At 39.7% G+C, this 19,323-nt stretch overlaps 1 protein-coding gene across 9 annotated transcripts in view; it reads right to left on the minus strand.

Moving 5' to 3' along the window:
- Positions 1 to 19,323, minus strand: part of DENND2B (DENN domain containing 2B) — a 178,849-nt gene that overhangs the window by 76,492 nt on the left and 83,034 nt on the right. Inside the window, exon 1 of one of the 9 annotated variants that reach the window (XM_055813739.1) lies at positions 10,447 to 10,549. The exons of the other annotated variants lie outside the window; for them this stretch is intronic. The gene's annotated coding sequence lies outside the window, so the exon portion shown is untranslated. Of the gene's footprint in view, positions 1 to 10,446; positions 10,550 to 19,323 lie in introns of those variants that run through there. 9 annotated transcript variants of the gene reach the window in all.

The following is a 19,323-nucleotide window of genomic DNA, read 5'->3' on the forward strand; positions in this document are numbered from 1 at the left end:
CTTGAAACCCCTGGATTCAGTTACAAAACTCCTGCTCACTTCCACTCTGCAAGGCTGGGGCTGCAGAGCAACAGGCCCTCTGAAGGTGTATGCTGTTAAGTACTTGGGATACCAAAGTTTACAAAAAGATTCTGTTTTACATTGCATTATACTGTATATTTAAGTAATCCAGATAAAAGCTATAGGACTAATTCAACAAGAAAGAGAAACAAAGCTTTCCATAAGGCATGCAATCTCTAAAGGACAGTGGCAAGAACAGAATAGAAAAAAAAAAGCCCCAAAGCTGATCAGTGGATACTAAAATGGTCCTTCCCCAAGAAACCTACTTCCATTAGAAGAATATTCTCTTGAAGGCACAATAGTTCCACAGACTTAAAACGAGCATTATTGTACAGAGACAAATAAATAACTTGCAGTCTTCCATACAAAGATCGTAAAGTAAAATCTTTTTATTGAAGTTTTTTTACATACATAATGATACATGCAGCACCTTACAAAGCATATCGTTACATACACTTTCAACATGTTACGTACACACAGCATAAATAAAGATTATGCAGTCAAGTTTCAGTTTCTTAACAAGTTCACTTGAACAGCACCTTTTTTCTGGGAAGTGATATTTCTTTGAGAGTATCAGCATTTCATAAAACACATTGGAAGAAGTTGCTCTGATCCCCTCTCTGATAAGGGTATTTATTCTTCCAACAGGCAGCCTTAGGTGCACAGCTCTGGAAGTGCTGGCAAGTCAGCAGGGAATTGCAAATCACCTGCCAAGCAGCCCACAGCATCTTGTAAACAGGTCACAGACCCTGAAACTCCTCTCTGGCGGGACTCTGCTGCACAGTGAGGGGAGCAGACAGAAGCTGAGAGGTGATTTCCAGCTCTCTTAGCTTTGCTGATGCGAGTTACTCCCTCAGAAATCAGCAACATTACCCACAGTAGGAGAAAACTGCTATCAGTCACAATCTGTAGGATTTTGAGCTCCAGGTACAATTGATCTTTAAATTCTGACTCAGTGTCCTCTCTCCAGTTTCTCTTTTTCTCACCCAAACATAGAAAAAACTTTTAATTTTTTTTAAAAACTTGTAATTCTCCAAGCCCGTTTTCAAATAAAGATAGGTTTTCTATGGAGCAATGTATGTATTCATATTGTTTTCTCCAATAAAGGCTAGTATCAACAGGCATCTCCTTCCACCAGCTCCAATGAACACCTGTGTATAATGGCAGAGCTGTATCTCATCTGCACCGAGAATCACTTGCCCCATTGCTTTGAGATAATTCACACCCTACTTGTCACAAAGCAAAAGGCGAAAAAACTTAATTCCTGCCCTCTTTGTGAGGTGTCTAGCAAGGTGACATACTAAAAAATCTATGGTGATGGAGAAGGGCTGGTTCTTGGTGCTGTAAATGCCTGAGACCCTCACCCTGTACCTGGCCCAAAAGTCAGAAAGTCTCTGATTTTGGAGAAGACACTAGTCTCCTACCTGCAAAACATGGGTGCTAACACTTGGCTGTGTGTAGAAGAGGGAGAATTTAATTCCTAGAGAGCACTCTGAAAGCAGGCCATACAAAATCAGTACCAAAACCAGTGAGCCTGGCCTTTTGATCCAGTTGAGCAGAAGCAGAGCTGCTACCTGCTTCTATTGCCAAATACCAACTCCAGAAAATTGGAGAAACGAATGCAGACAACTCCCACCGCTTCAAGAGACAGCTTTCACCAACAGGAGGCAGCCAGAATGGTGGCCAAAGAGCTGGCTTTATATGTCTTTTGGAAATTGGAGTATGGTGGATAACAAGAATGAGCAGTTATTAGAGTTTGCATCCATCATCCACAAGCTTTTTAAAAACACTAATAACAATATTAAGTTGCCTTTCAGACGACCAGGGATTAAAGGTGACTGGAGGGTGGTTTAGTGACTTGCCTTGAGTAAGTTACATGACTCCTGCCTCCCGCTGTCCTGCTCTGACCTCTGAGCTAAGCGGCTCAGACTCTACCAGCACTGTTTTAGCGCTTCTGAAGCGTCAGGAGTGACTCTGCAGATCATCCTGTGCTGAGGAAAGGCAAGTTGGCAGAAGCTGCTCAGTGACTTTTCAGTTTTGTAAATCCCGTCTGCCCTGCTTAAACCAACATTTACAGAATAATAAGACAGTTTTTGGCTCTCTGATCCAGGGAATTTCCCACTTCAACATGCTCATGCTTGGGAGCCCATTTACTGAAAAAAAAACCAAAACCCAGAGCAAGAAACGTGTTGACAAAAAGGTACTGGGTCTTTCCAGGCTCCTGTTGATGAGATCCCATCATTTCACAGAAACACTGATGTTTGGTGAGCTCATGCAAAGCCACACAGCACTGTTTTTATTCCTTAGGACTTTCTCCCCACTTTTGCTAGAAAATACTGATCTCTTTGTGTTTTATTTAGGTTTTCTGCTTTTCCCTGATTTTTCTCAGAGCATTGTGCCATTCCATCAGAACAATCCAACCTAAAGTAATAATAACACAGAATCAGCTGTGACCGTAATTATGTTGGCTTGTATATTGAGCGGATTTGGCCCACCACACATTACAAGAGACTTCTAGTTGCTCTAGCACATATTTAAAGAGATCTGAAGCAAAAGCAGCAGAAAATTTGCCTTGCAAGAGCAGCAGAACTGATTTTTAATACAGACACTAAAGCTGTCCTGATTTCAGGTAATTGAGGATGTAACTTCAAAATCCTCTGGAAACTTCTAAGCGAGAATGCTAAGAAATACTTGTCTACCAACTTTCAAATTATTTCATGCAACACTACAAATTAATAATATTTTACAATTAATGATGCTCTTTATTTTTTAAAATAAAGAACCTCTCTCAAGCAAAATATTGCACAAAAATGGTATTTTGAAGCACTAATTCAGGAATCCACTGCTAGCATTCCATTGGAAAGAATAGTAAAGCCCACACCTTTCTGGCACCTTGTTAGTCCTTTTGGCTACTGAGCAAACAAAATGGATGTGTTCAGACTTCAGGATGAAAAACTGAAATTATCTTTATCACTGAATGCTGAAAACACCCTAAATCCTGGGGGCTGTATTGTATGCCCAGATAAGCTGATCTACGTCCCAATCTTCAACCAGTATAAGCCTCCAAATAATTGAAAAGCAAGTGAAATAAACTCAGAGAACAAGATGTAACTTACTGGATTCTTGGACTTTCAAAAGGGTATTTTCTCCCATGCAAGTGTAACTTCTCACATTAAAAAGCTGTACTTGCATTTTTGTATTCACACTAAAAATGGATCATATTATGGGTTCAGACCTGACTCCTACCCATAATCCAGGATGCAGAAACAAAAAATAAGGATGCACATCTTTTGAACTGAGCAAGAGGCAAGACTACGTCCACCCAAAAGCAGAGCCTTGTATGGTCAGACTGTAACAGAGCGGTTCAGCGGCACAGAAGGGTCTCCTGAGTAAGGAGCAGCAACTACTCTATGTCAGCCACCGTGAGTGTGAAACACCAGAATCCATCCTTTCCAGAGCAAGGCAAAGTGCGAGGGAAGCACACCCTGCTCACCTGTTAACTGGAACCAAGTGCGCCATGCACATTTTGACGCACTGCTTCTGAGAACAGATAAAATAGCTTCCTATGATATTAATTTCGATTGAGCTTCCACTTGATTTAAGATAGTACGCAAAGGAGAGAAAAGGTAGAGATCAATAGAAGCTCAAATTAGAACCAGTGTTTCTGTGTCATTACTTCTGTGACCTGGGCAAAACAAGCATTTTTCAAAATGTTCCGTACCGACAGCTCCCTGTAACTAGTACAGTTTCACACCACCCTAAGGGCACTGCTGCCAGGAAATCACCTGGCAAACAAAGAGAAAAACATGCTTCTGCCTCTGTCAGGCAGGCGCTTGTGAAAGGTCCTGGTACAAATCAATACTTTTTACACAAACAAAACCTGAACACACTACTGCATTACAGCAATCTTCCAGTTATGCCTCTCCAGGTGCGAAAAAGCAGAGTATTTTGAAGAAGGCTAAAAAAACCTTAACAACTTTAGTTGAGGCAATGTTGAGGGACACTTCCCAAATAATTCCCTCTTCCTCTCTCTATACAAGAACTAGGAATAGTTTCCTCAGTGCTTTCCTCCAAAAAGCTATGAGAAGTCCACTTTTAGCTATCAAACACTACCAGTTAGTGGTTTGGCTGCATTTTGAGATGACTTATGAAACTAACCATTGCAAAGAGAAGCGAAGATTCAGCATCATTTCCTTGCACTGCTGTGCCATTTCTTTTCATTCCCTCACCCCCAGTGACGTCCTCAGCAGGGGGGACAGACAGTAACAGCGGTTGCTGCAAAGCACTCAGCAAGGCATTACCGTAAAGCAGAACAGCGAATGCTCCAATGCTCAGGGACAAACGCAGGTAGTCAGACTGGTCTAACTGGGTTACTAGGTGGTTAGCACGCGGGTCAAACTACAACCATCACCAAAATACCTGGTCTGAAACGGCTTTGTTGCTTAGCTGAGATGGCCCAAGAGGATCCCATCTATTGACGATACTTTTAAGTTTTGACATTGTCAAATATAAATGAGCAGCTTGAACAGCTGCTTTGCATACTACATCAAGGAAGATTAATTGTATCTTTTTTTATACTAATTGTACAAGGAGTAGAAAAGGACTTTAAAATCCATGTTATTGATTTTTACTCCTTGTAACTAGGGCTTATGGGAACATTGAGACCAGACAAAAGGGATCTCCTGCACTACTGGATTTAAATCCAGTTTTGTTTGGCAGTAAATCTTCCTATTACAATATATTCTGCACTCTGGCATAGTATACAGTATTGTAATTTTCTACATAAGTAGATAACTACAGATGATATTTAATTATCTTAAACGTAAGTAAGAATTTATGGTGAGTAAAGGAGGTGAACTTTTCACACTCCAGTGCTGGGCACACAGTACTAAAGTGGTTTTTGAGCTGATTCAACTTGGAAATGAAGCAAGTAGTACAACTTGTTATATCTTGCCTCTCACTTAGGAAGGAAAGTGATGTAAGTGGCAACACAAGAGCCCCTCTCTTCCACCAGACCCTTTACATTTTTGAGCTCTCACCAGCAGCATGGCTCAAACCCCTGAAAATCTGCATTCCAGATAACCTCCTCCCCTTGACTGTTGACTTTGGGATTGTGTCAAAAACAAAGACAGAAAATACTTTCCCAAACTGAATGGTGAATTTGCATTGTAAGACTGTTTGAAATAGGCTCACTCCCATGAACATGTGCTAGTGATGGAAAAGTCCCAGCATTTAGAAAGAATGAAGCAATAAAATCAAAGTGGATAAATATCACAAAATGTTTAAAGATAGAATAAAAATAGAAACACCAATTATTTTTCTGTTTGTACTTCTGAATTTCTTTTTCCCCCAAGGAATTTTGATACTTTCCATTTAAATAAAAATTGAGACCATATCAGAACTAGTTACAAAATGATAGGCCACTAGGACTGTGAAACAAAAAAAAAAAAATCAAGCTGTGTGCCATTTTTACAAGCTCTAGTTTCTGTGCTCCCAAGAAGTACCGAGTAAATGATAACAATCGTGGAACCCATTTGCAAGATGCTGTGGTGAATTCCTCCTGTGTGTAAAACCCCTCCAGAGCTCTGGGTCTTTGCAATTGGTTCATAAGGAGAAGTACGCAGGAACACAGCTAACTGCAGCTGAACTGTGTTTTGACTGCTTAGAAGCAAAATGTCTGATTTATACCAGTGAAATTCAGGAGTCATTCTGCCAAAGCAAATTACGTGAAGTGGCAACTATGCTCTACAACTGTACAAAAAAAAGAGCAAATAAATCAAAGCTGATGAGTCAGATCCTAAATACTTGAATTAGAGTGGATCTGTAAAGCAAAGACAGCAAGAAAATCTGATGATGACTAATGAGTGTAAAATAAAATGTGATCAATCAGCATGCACTAGGTTACAAGCCTTTGCCAAGAAATTTTGAAGGGTGAAGAAGATAACAGGAAATTGTGAAATTATCTAGACTGAGAGGGCTAGATTTCCTGCTGCTCTAGATTTATGGTAGTCTTCTGCTCTGTTACAAGGCAAGTGCAGGATGGTTTTTAAACAATACCATCTTTAAGACTTTTTCATTCCCTGTGTTCAGACAGAAATGACTACCCAAAGCACAGAAGATTTGACTAGCCTGAGCTGTACCTTCCATCACAGCAACCAGAAGCTCATTGCACATGGAAAGAAATCAAAAGCAAGAAACGAAATATCAGAGAGCACCATTCTCTCTTTTCCACTGAAGTACAGTACATTGGTTTCACTGGACCATTGCTTATTCTCCTTTTAAAAAAATAAAATAAAATTCAAAGTTGAAAAATGGAAGCCTCCCTCATAGTTACTATTTTCCCATAACATGTTCTGAGTAAAAATTTATGCAATAGATATTTCAACTGCTATATCTCCACTCCAATTATGTATTTTTATTATGTTCTGGAAACAGTTCAGCATGCTTTAGTCTCACTTGCTTTCTTAAGATCTTGGGAGTTTTGTTGGAGAAAGTGTGGCAACACAGCAAATTACAGCATTTTCTTAAATCAGGCAGAATGCACAAGCTCTATTTGTCTGTTTAAGAACTGCCAGTCCTTGAAACTTGTTCTTTAGCAGCATGTCTAAACATGCTCCAGCATGTCCAATGAAGCTCCAGCACACATGGAAGCTCTCAGCTTTGCTTTTTCAAAGCACAGGTGATTTTTCAACATGCTTGTTTATCTTCTCTGAAATCTCAAAGCAATAAACTCTGTGGAACTAATTCTGCCAGAGCTTTGCAAGTCTGCCTCTCACCTATATGTTGACATTCATTACAACCCTTGAAGATGGCCAAAACAGTTTCCCCAAAGTTACATTTTTTCTTTGTTTTAAAGAACAAATCAAATATTCATAACAGATTTTCTAAAGGGAAGCGCTATTAATATCTCTCACAGCACATGACTTTTGTGTGAACAACTGCAAGAACAAAATTAGATGCAGGATTTTTTTTTTCAGCACCTGAAAAAGCAGAAAAGTGAAGAACCAGCTGATAAGTGAAATATGACTTGTGGATATACTGAAGCAAGGGAGATGGAAGGAAACACATGACACTTGCTGCTTTCTCAAATACCAGAAATACATGCTCAAGTAATATGTAATACTTTCTATGTTCAGAAGAAACAACTAGTATAGACTTGCAGCACAGTTTTGGTGTGAGGACGGATTGAGGGTACAAACAGCATTTCAGAAGGTGCCACTGCTTGCTATGACTTATGCTGATCTGTAAGTTGTGAGCTGATATCCCTCATATCATCATATACAATCCATCCAAACCCACACAACAGACCACAAGCTCAATCACCCATAGTTATATTCCCTTGCTCCTCTCATAGTGTCTGTAAAACAGAGTGTATCAGCAAAAGAACGTAACTATGGGTAAAATAACAAAAATAGACATTCACAGTCTGCCCTGTGCATGCTAATTGAGTATACGACACGTCTTATCTTTGAAGGCTGCATCCTGCCTCTGGAGGAGGAAACGTTTGAAGGTTCACAGCCCTGGCCTCTTATCAGCATAATTTTCTTCAGTGGCTCTGACCTTATGGAATGCAAAATAAATTCCAGCTATGACAACAAACATGACCCTTGGTACACGTTACAGTGTGCATAGATGTGGTGGGTTGACCCTGACTAGATGCCAGCTGCCCACCAAAGCTGCTTTCTCACTCTCCCTCCTCAACTGGGCAGGGGAGAGAAAATACAACAAAAGTCTTGCAAGTTGAGACAAGGGCAGGGAGAGATCAGTCACCAATTACCATCATGGGCAAAACAGACTCAACTTGGGTGAAAAAAAGTAGTTTAATTTATTACCAGTCAAATATATAAAAGATATAGATCTATCAAAAAGATAATGAGAAATAAAACCAAATCCTAAAAACACCTTCACTGATGGCCCTTTTTCATTCACTGTCATTAAACATCTATGAATCAGGGTCTGATTTTCTTCTGGCTTATTTCAGCACAAATCAAGAATTACTTCAAAGAAGTTGCTACAGATGCAAACTGATGCAAAAACTGTTATTATAGGAAGATTTCAGGTATTGACCTGGTGCAAATGCACACTTACGAAGAACAAAGTTTCAGTCTAAATAACATTTGCACTGAAAATTAAATTAGGTTACTATATTTGACTGGTTACTGTATGCTCTGTTCTACTTTGTTTAGCTAAACAAGGCAGGAAAATACGGAAATGTGTTGGGCAAACCTACAACTGAGTGTCATATGAAAGACTTTGCCAGACAAGAGTTGTCAGGGTGATTTTTTCAGTTGAACACAGCTCTGAAAAAGTATTTGATCTATTTATTCCCCATTTTGGCAGACACAAACTGAAAAAAAAAAAAAAAGAAAAAAGAAAAATAAAAAAAATAAAAGAAGAAAAAGGAAAAAAACCCCCAAGCTATGATTTGCAATGCTTGTTGCTATCATGCTTATTTACCTAAGAGTCCAGACAAGATACTTAACTTGACCAAAGGCTACATCTGGCCCTAATTCAGTTTCACTGAATATTAACAAAAGAACGATCAGCCAGTGCTTAAGCAATGTTTAAATATTCAAAATCATGATCTAAAAGAAACTTTCCAAAAGATTCAGCCACTGGCTTCTCTCTGCTTTTTGCTAACCCTAACTGTCAACAGGAGCACAGTTAGGTCAGGGAAAGACACTCCCCATCACTTTCTTCACCATGATCAAGGGTAACGTAAACGTGTACATTACTCATCCAGCTGAAATGAGCCTCCCAGACCACATTTCACCACCACACCTACAAGAGCTGTCGGATTTTAAGCCTAGATTTGGAATCAGGATAATATTTGGGAATTTATATATCCTTTATAAGCATTTCATTCTCACAAGACCTTGGCTTCTTATAAAAGTGCAGATTTAGTTTTATACTCTTTTGTTGGCCTATTAGGTTTTATAAGGAGCTGGCCAATACCTTTCTACTTTTAAAATCTTATGAGAGAATTTGCATGCATTATAACCCTGAGGATGAAAACATTTTGCTACCACTGACATGTTAACAGGAGTGCTGCACAGTAATAAGGAACTGGAAGTTCTACTTAATTTAGGGAACTAAACATTTAACTTACAGCAACTGAAAGCAAATAGACATTTCTTCTATCCCCCATCCTTTCCTTTCAGGACAGAGTCAGAAATAAACCTCACATCCCTACAGGAAGATACATAGATAGCATCAGGCAAAGCATCAATAAAATGAAAGCCTTACAGAGCAAATGAGGCAATACCAACATCTGTGTATAAGGCAGCAAGAAAAAGCAACTATCAATGTTATAAGCTCATCAGCTGTGAAAATATTTGCTCTCTAAAGACTAGAAAAACTAACAACAACCTCCTTGCAGTAACCCATGGGCTCTCAACTAATGAATATTTGAAGCAGCAAACTGAAGTCCAGATTCTGACCTTAAGTTATATCCCTCAGAGCCTCACAGAGTTTGGCCCGCAATACTGATGTTTTCTTGAAAAGCACAAACCTGTAAGACTTCTGCGATTTATTCAGTGGAAAAAAATCTCAAGCTGTCTCATACCCCAGAAAGTAAGTTTCTTCGAAAACGTATTAAAAAAAACCCAACTGAAACCAGGCATCAAAACCAACACAACACACAAAAGTGTGCCAGGAGCACTGCATTTACCACTGGGTTTCCATTTCGGCAGCTGGCCAGCGTTTAGAAAAGCACAGTTGTTGTAAGCCGTATTCAGCCTAAGTATATATAAGTATGGGCTCTCTCTAATGTACTAACACTTTCTATACAATAAAACCAAATTTAGTTTAGTATGTCCAAAGTATGCGTCGCAAGTATGCCAGGAAATAAAGGATGTCATTCCTCATATACACTGTCATCCAGGGGCGTATCTGGGCAGGGGGGGGAGAGAGCAGTGGCAGAACGCATGGGTATGAATACTGCTGCATAACTTAAAAATCATTTTTTAAGAATTAAAGGGGGAAAACATGGAATCTTATCAGAATAGACAGTAACATTCATTTAGCCAAGCAGAGAAGTTACGTTCTATCTGAGAGCAAGAGAGGCATGGGAAGAACAGGAAAAGAACGGGCTGTAAAAATTATAGACCCACAAAGTCCCTTGTCCTATACCACAGCTGCAAACTAGAAATTAAAGCTACTCCTATCGCTGTCTTTAGTAAGCTGAAGACCGGCATCAAGTTCCTGTCTGTGAGTAAAAGCCCACTTACTGCAAAACTGGTTATGAGAAAGGACATTAAGGAGTTCAGTGCTAAGGCACGTCATGCTCTTCACTTCTACTTTATTTAGTTTCCTTCTCTCATGCCTCTGACAAGCACACAACTACTCATCACTGAGATTGCTTCAGCCTACCAATCCCAGACTTACTTAGAAGCTCTTCCCTCCTGGAAAGATGCAGAATGGAGACGGAGGAATTCTGCTCTCAGCCACCCGCGCCCTGCCGTAGCCTCTGTGCTTCCTGCATGCTGCCTGCTTCACTTGTCAAGCAACAAATGACACACCGTCTGAGTGCGTCTGTCAAACCTTTGTCTCTTTGTATACTTAAAGGGAGGAAACCGGCATTAATGTTTAACGAAACTAACAGTAGCAAAGCCTTTCTCTGCAATCCGACATGCTGGCTTCGAAGGGACAGGTGTGTGAGAAATCTGGCAAGCCAGAAGTTTCATCCTGGCTGCTCATGCCTTTGAAAAAATCTAGTTTTGTTTGGGTTTTTATTTTAAAGTTGCAAGGAGCAACATTTTACAATTCTTCCTGAACCTCTTAACTAAGGCAATCCAACTGCCTGTTGCTAAAGAAATCATAGCTGCTGTATCAGGTACCAAACCACATACAGAATGAACAAGCCTGCCAGACAACACGTATCTTCAAGCCCACATGGGTGACAGAACTGTTTGACAGGAAAGGGAGAGGTTAAAAATCCACATTAAAATGCTTTCAGGTCTCTGCCAACAGCTTCAAACGGACACAGGCTATCTGCCATCTCCGCTGTTTGCCTATGTTGACATAAAGTGGTTTTCCAAATCAGCAGCAGATGAAGGGAGTAGAGGTTTCATGTGAGAGTAGTCTGATTACTGGGCATTTGTTCAATTGTCTGTACTGACGAGTCCTCTTATGGCCTCAGCTGCTGCACAGCCATTCTGCTGCTTCCCTGGGCATGCAGCCCGCTGCACAGAAAAAAGGGGACTCGGCTGGAGTTACCTATGCTGTGCTAACAGGAGGATTAACCAACACTACCCATATCTGATCATCATCAATACTACCCCATCCCAATCCCTAGACGTCTCCTGTACCAACAGTCCACCTGCCGGCCAGCATTACCTGAAAAAAACCAATTTCTGAGGTTTTTCTAGCAGAATTTGAAACACAAAGCATTTCCATGCTACCGTCACGGCACTACATTCAGTTTTCACAGTTCAAATAGTTATGTTGCTACCCAGTAAAAGATTACCTCTGAGAAATTCTGATGCAAAATAGGCTTACTCTATGAATCCAAAATGCAAAATACCAGTTCTATCTATTAGCTACTGTTAATTGTTTGTCATAAAGGTGTACTTGCTGTACAGCCATAGTATTGTGGACAGCCTATGCCGAAGAAGTTACATTATTTTGCAATCCTAACCATTTCTTTCTATGGTTAAGAGGAAAACAAATTAATCCTTTTGATTTACTCCAGGGTTTTTCTACAGCTCCCTTGTAATAAAATATTAATACATATGGATTAAAGCTCATCAGGAACTGTGACAGAATTTAGTGAATTGGCTCAATAAATAAATAAAAAGTGGTTTGTTTGTTTGTTTTTTTTAAAAAAAGTGGCATCTGACTATTAGGAACATCGTATCTTTTACAACTGTTGTATTTAGCTGTGCTTTCAGCACGGAAGTTCACCCTACAAGGTGCCTGCACTTTCCTGCCTGCTGTTCAACAGCGCCAGGGGGTGGATGTTTATTACATACCCTTGTGGCACACCAGTATTTTCGGGCCTTGTTTTAGGGCCAGTTCTATATACAGGAATATATAAAATGGCCAAAATGGAAATAATCTCAGAGTACATGATGTGAATAGTGACAAAATTTTTGAAAAAGTCCCATCTAATACAAAAGATAAAGATGGATTGCTAGAAAGTCCTATGCATAGCTAAAGCCTACAGGCACACTTTTGCAAGTCCTTGGCTCTGTGCTGATAGCAACACTCGAATAACCACGACCTGTTGCTTTCCTACAGAACTCTCACTGACACATCCCTTGCTTAAAGTCTCCTAGGCACTATGGGCATTTTTTGCATGTATATATTGTAATAATATGGATGCCACCTGTGTATTTCCATTAGCTCCTATTTTCCTGCTTGCAGGAAAATGCTTACAGTTTCATTTGCTTTTAAAGGCTGTTTGCCGTTAACGTTCCTCAAGTGCAAATATAAGGGCGACGTTCAGTGTGGAGACTGAATCAAGCACTTAATTCTCAGTTTCTGTACACAATATCACCTGGTGAACAGCTATTACGCTATTTAAAGTATAAACTCTGTGAACAGACTGTGAGGATGCAACATCAATGCACTCTTTGCTCTGGCTTTATGGACAAACTATTTTCCTAACCAGGGAAGAAGCCCAAAATAATTCTTTTACTTACCTTTATTTCATTATGTTCAGATCTTCCCTTCAATCTTACTCTTTACACATTCTGCTGTCTTCTTTTAATTTTCTGTTCTGCTCAAGTGGAAAATATCTTTTTAGGATAACTAAACAGTGCAGGAAACTGGTACGAGAAAACTCTTTCATTTCTGAACACTGATTCAAATCCGGACTGATTAGGGCACAGAACGGAAATTGTTCTTCCATACTGATGGCTTTTCAACAGCTCAAGTGAAAAGAGATAAAGGTCTTAGGCCAGCTCCTAATGGACAGATACTCATAGAACTTGAAACATCATTAGTAATACTCATGACTTGTATCTTTGTTGGTCTTTGCAGTGAGATTGCCAACATCTTCCTCATCCAGAAGGCAACAGATTTTCATTGCCAAGGACAACTTCCTCCAGAAAAACTGAAATATTTGCATTATGATGGAAAAATGTTTGGCACATGGCTACTACATTTTATGCCTTGTGGACTTCTGTCTCACTTCTTACCACCACCCAAAACCCAAATTCACATGAGACTTCTGCTCCGGTTTTCTGTTACTGCATTGATGAGGACTCCTGTAAATGTTTTAACAAGTATCTTGCTCATTGCTTTTATTCATTACATTCAGAGCAATAAAAGCATTAGAAAGATGTAAGAAACTTTTCCAAAACTATGCTGTGGCAATAATTTTCGGCAAAAATGTAGAGCAGTTCAGGTCTTAGTACTACTGAGTACGCTAATGTAAATGTAGTGATTAAACAAGTAGATATTGCAGCATTAGTCTAAGTAGTCTTTGTACTGGAACAGAACACAATTGCATTAAAAATGTCACTTTTAGTCTAACCTGTCAACTACAACTCTCTGCTTTCTAAGAGGCTTGTTAGTTTCCAGTGTTTTTAGCAAATATAAACCCTAATAGAAAATGTAATTTTAATGATGAGGTATGATTTGCTGTATCTACAAGCATTCAAAGTGCCATGAGAATTAAATTACAATGAGAAGTAATTTGCCAAGATACATTCCTGCGGTCTCCAAGTAATAATAAAGCAAAGTTGATCTGAAGCTGCACGAAGCAAAATGCAATCAGAATTGTAGGGCTTTTTTTTTTTTCCTCAAAAAGCTGTGCAAATGGGAGGGATACGTTAACACAACTTACATCTGAAAAAAAGTGACTTGGTTGACTGACAAGTGCACATAAGTAATGCATCTTCCTGAAGGGACATCTAAAATTAAAGTGAAACAGAATGGCCAACAACAGAAATGGAAAATTACCCACCCCCTATCATCAACTGTTTGAGGAAACCCAAACAATGTATCCAAAAGTAGGTCTATTTCCTCAGTTCTCTCTCTTGATCTAATTAGAAGCTGTTACCTTGTCTTACAAACCCCTCTTCTCTTGTATCTCTACACCACTGTGCTTAGAAGAATATTTCTGCAACCCTGATAAACAGATTTCAAGAGATTTCAGTATGCCGTGTGATCCACTGCCCCGAGGTCACTGCTGAGCAGGGCGAGGGAAAGGAACATTATGCCTCAGACCATCAGAAATCAGCACCCCACTGATGCCACTTACCCAGATAAAGGACAGCAATAAAGACAAAGTCTGTGTTCAAGCTCTTCCCAGTTTCAGGGTCACTTGAATCAGTGCTTTGACTTGTTCCCACTGCTGATGTTTCTGTTCCTGATGACAGTAGGCACCCTCTTGCCTCCCACGATCCTGTTCAGAGTTGAGCTGCCAGAGCTCCGTGTCCCAAACCCACCTCCAGCCTGACAGGGTAAATAACAGCTTTTGTTCCTTTCAGAACCAAATGCAGCTTGGCACTGCTGGGAACTGACCTGCTGAAAAATTGTCAGCCGCACAGTTCAAGTTGTTTATGCTTTTAAATGAGTACAATACTTGCTAATAGATTTCACATCAGTTTTTTGGTTTTCACAGTTGTTTGGCTGAAGTTTATTTGTATTGTTTTCTAAACCTCAATGGTTAAAAAAAAAAAAAAAAGCAGTGTCTCCTCATGGCTCAAATAACCTAGCATATTGCTTACTCTTAACAGAATTTTATTGAACTGCTATTCTTCCTATTCAAGTTCACTGCAAAACTTAACTCTTCTTTAAAGTAACAAATTTTCTACGGGTTTTTTCCCAAAAACTCCTAAAGTGCTAAGAGGATTCCCACTAGTATTTCTGAGCAGCAGGCAAATCTTTTTGGCGAGAAAATACATCTCAGCAGTTCAGTGCGGAGCAGCTCCTTGCCTTAAGCCACGCTCAGCTGGCAGGAGCTCTGCCAGCTCAGCGAGGTGACAGTCCCAGCCCTGTCTCATCTGCTGCCCAGGGCAGGCGGTAGGGAGAGGCAGGGACACAGGGAGAGCACATGAGCTGAACTCACACCACTGGCCCCTTGGTGCTCTAACACAGTCTCCAAGGGCTGCTCTGACTGGGAAAACTGGGAGCTGTTTCAGCCCAGGCTACCCCACAAGTGATGGAACAAAAGAAGTTTTTATTTTAAAATGTATAAAAAGAAGACTTAGCTCCCTGCTTTAGGCATAAGTAGCTTACTCTCCTTTCCAAGCCGGTCTCACTCCTCCCCCTCCAGAGCCCCTTGAAAACAAGACCTCGTAGGCCCAAATAAGCATGAAATGACAACTACTAACCTGCCAAACCATGCACAAATCTCCCCCTGATGCACAACTTTAGTTGTGAAAAACCATCAGCCACTTCTAGACTGCTGTTTTCTCTGTCGCAGTTTTCTGCATCTACACCTGCGTGCCTCCTGCAGAGAAAGGTTTTCACTGAGACACACCACTCCGTTGTTTTGGTAAGCATTCAGCACACAGTAGAGGCAGCAGCAAACACACTAACATTTTTCCCCCAGCATATCATTGTAACACAAACTTAACTGGCATCCAAACATTTCACTAAACTTCCTATTAAGCACAGATGGGAACATCATCCACACAGCAAATTTTATCCAATTGTGAAGAACAGTGTAGCTATCTATAACCAATGTTTTATGGAGACGCCTTTAAACTGTGCAACTAACCGTAGAGCCCAGGCAGAGAGAGTCTTTTCACCTGTAATTGAAATGCAGCCATTCACAAAAAGGAAAGAAGTAGCTTTTCTATCACTCACAGCAATACTGCTCACATACTTAGCAAAGAAAGAGTAAGAGATAAGAGAATACTGTATCATAATCATGTTAAGACAATGGCAATCACACATAATATAATTACTGGGAAAATTGTACACAGAGTTTCAAATAAGACCAAAACCTCATTGGTTTAGAGCAACACAGGGAGCTGAAGATGCATTCTTTGATTTCCAAGTTACTGCTTTCTTCACAATGCTCTCCATTCAGAAAATTCAGGACATGTAATAAATATAATAGTCTATACACTTATATTTACATGAAATACATAAATACAAAAAAATTACATTTTGTTATCTTACTGTTAATATTTTTCTTACAGTAGGATCGGGCTCCATCATGGTGGATGCAGTTATCTCCCTCACCACGTTCTGCTGCAGTACTGGCAAGGGAGCTGTTCTGTGTCCCTCTGCCTTATCTGCCCCCTGAGGCACCCAGCCCCAGACGTGAACACAGCTCTTTTGCATTAGTTGCAAGATAATTCATCTGTCAGTGCAGGCAGACTGGACCACACCTGGATGAATGACCTGACAATAAATCTGGACAGTGCCTACAGTTTAACAGAAAACTGAAGGGCATTGGTTTGGGTTGTGGGGTTTGGTTTTTTGTTCACTTTTTTTTTTATTAGGGTTGGAGAGTTACAATAACAGGATTGAAATTATATGAGTTAAGTTAAAATCATATTGTTACAAATCATGTAACAGCAAGCAAAAAGCACTACAGTTTTGTCCATAAACTGATCTCTCTGAGAGAAAAGTACTGCACAGGCATTGCCTCTCTGAAGATAATACTTCTCCCTATACAGAGAGGTTTTATTTCTGACATGAGATCACCTGTGAAATGAAAAATTTACTGTGGAAAGGGAAAAAAAATAGAGCAGTCCCAGGACAAGCCAGCAGAGCAAACAAGTGCCACTGCCACACACACTCCAGCACTGACAGCAGTGGAGCACTGCTTAAGCCCAATGCCAGACGTATCTGCACATTCTTTTATTTAAGAATTCTGGAGGCCCCAATTCTTAAGACAAAATTTTTCTGGTCCTCTGCCCAGGCCACAACTACATAACCCTTTTTTCAAAGGAAACAAAGTATTTTAGTTGGATTTATTAATGTGGACCAAGAATTAATTTCACTTAAAAATAAAAAAAATATATAAATTTTCTGTACAGCTGAATGCATTTGGCTTGACTGACTGATTTTGGAAGTGATTTTACACGTCAGTTTTTTTTCTGCTTTCATCATAGAAATACAGTAATAAAACACAAGACCTTGATGTGCACATGAAGTAGCTGAGCATGGATATGAATGCATGATGGAGACATGTAACCAACCCAAAAGAATACTTTTCCTAGTAACCACCCCAAGCAATACTTCTCCTACATAGCCTACATTTGCTGCGTTCTGTCATGCTCAAACATCAAGACCACTGTTGCTAAAACAAGAGAGGGTTTGTTTGCTTACACAAATGCAGCGATTATTTACCAGGTTCCCAAACAAAAGAATCAGGGTGGATACTGGAAGCCGAATACAAAAACCCCAGGACTCTGCTGGTTCTGCTAACACTGCAAATCAGTCCTCCACAGCCTTGCCCCTCCTGTGGTCATCTGTAACCCCCAAAATCAAGATGCAAGCACACAACATGCAAAAACCTGTTGCTCCAGAAGAGGAGCATCTGGCCTCCCATCTACATGACTGATGATGGCTACACAGAAGCTGAGGCCCTGTGGAAACAGGTCCAGATATGGCCTCTGGTTTAGCTAGCAGCAAGTGAATGCATCAGCCTGAGGAGCCTTCCCTCTGAATTTCCAACAGTGATTTTACCTGTGAATAACAACAGTGAATAATCCCAGACTCATGATAACAACTGGACATAACACTACCCCATGGGCTCATTTAGTTCAGAAATATAAGTAATTATATTAATTGATATTTAAAGAATTATAAACAATTCAGATGAAACACTCCTTGGGTACCTCTAGAGTTATATTAGGCCAGACAGTAATTTGGTTTAGGCGGTGCATCTCCATTGCCTTTACTGGAGGTAAGCTAACTCATGCCAATTAAAATTCTGTCCCATTAACTTAAAATTCTGAAGAGAGTCTGAGCCACAAAGCCAATGAAAATATATCTCAGTACATGATAGATTAATGGGGCTGACAAATTGTTGGTGACAGCAGGAATGGCCTCACACACTCCTGGGAGATAAAAACCAAAGCCCATATTTAGAGGTTTGTGGGTACCCGGCTCAATTCCTCCCAGGCAAGGAGAAAGATGCAACTCGGAGATCAGATTTTAGCTTTAACCAAGCAAGAGTGTATTTGATTCAAAGATTCAACTAGATGTATTTAGAAAAGAGAAGTTTTATGAATGTTATTAGCTGAGGAACTTAACTTGCGACTTAGTGTTCACAGGAATTTGCAGATGTAATCCTGTGCTAGCACCGATTTCTGATGCCTTGCAACAGGATGCATCAGCACCCTCAATTCATCATGTCATTAAATCACGATTGTTCAGGTGGAGGACAATCTCCAGCTCATTGAGGATGTCACCCTTCCTGTGCAGATTGAGTGGAAAGACAACAGCTCACATCAGAAAACCCAATCCGTACCAAAACTCACATGACATAGTTCTCCTCAGACACATAGCCTCAAAGAATAGCTTTCTTCAGACTCACAGTACTTTTGCACAACCATAACCAGGATGGGTTTTTGCTTTGGCTATCTTCCCAAATCAAGCCCAGAGACATTAAACCAAAAAGATGTTTGTTCTAGCTCTTCAGGCAGTCCTTCTATACATATTACTAATAAGCTACAATATATACAATATATACTAGTAATAATAATATACAATAAATACTAGTAAAATACAGTAAACTTGATTTTTGTTCACTGTAAATGGTATACAAATATGCTTAAGCTTTCAAAAGCTCACTCTTAAGTCTTGATTTGTGAAACTCATATGCACACATTTTAAATGTGCTTCACATGGGACAGACTTTGTACTGTTCTGTAAGAAATTAGAGCACAATCACCTTTACTTGCTTTCCAAGAAATTGAGAATAACTGTAGTGACATTATTCTGAGATATATTGTAAAGTGCATATATTGCTTAATTAATCAAAATATATCCCTAGTTTTGTCTACATTAAGTATGCCTTTTACAAAAATAGTTATTAATATATGCAATTTTTTCCAGATTAACAGACATTTAGCCAAAAGCTATTAGTCATGAAAGTACATCAAATCAATGTCTAAGTAAACCTGTGTACAGCAATATGTTCTGTCCAAAAAGACACTGCTCATATTTTTAAATATTTTTAATTAGATAATTGATTTTTAAATCCTATCCTACAGTAAAAATGGATTTATTCTGTTTCTCATTCCAACACTGCCTCTATCAGGGCAACACACATGGCAGGAGCACAGTTCTACTATTTCTAGCTCTGCATCCAGCTTGCAAGGTGGGACTCAGGTCAGGCAGAGCCTG

This window comes from Falco peregrinus, chromosome 9 (genome assembly GCF_023634155.1).
Source record: "Falco peregrinus isolate bFalPer1 chromosome 9, bFalPer1.pri, whole genome shotgun sequence".
Lineage (NCBI taxonomy): Eukaryota > Metazoa > Chordata > Aves > Falconiformes > Falconidae > Falco > Falco peregrinus.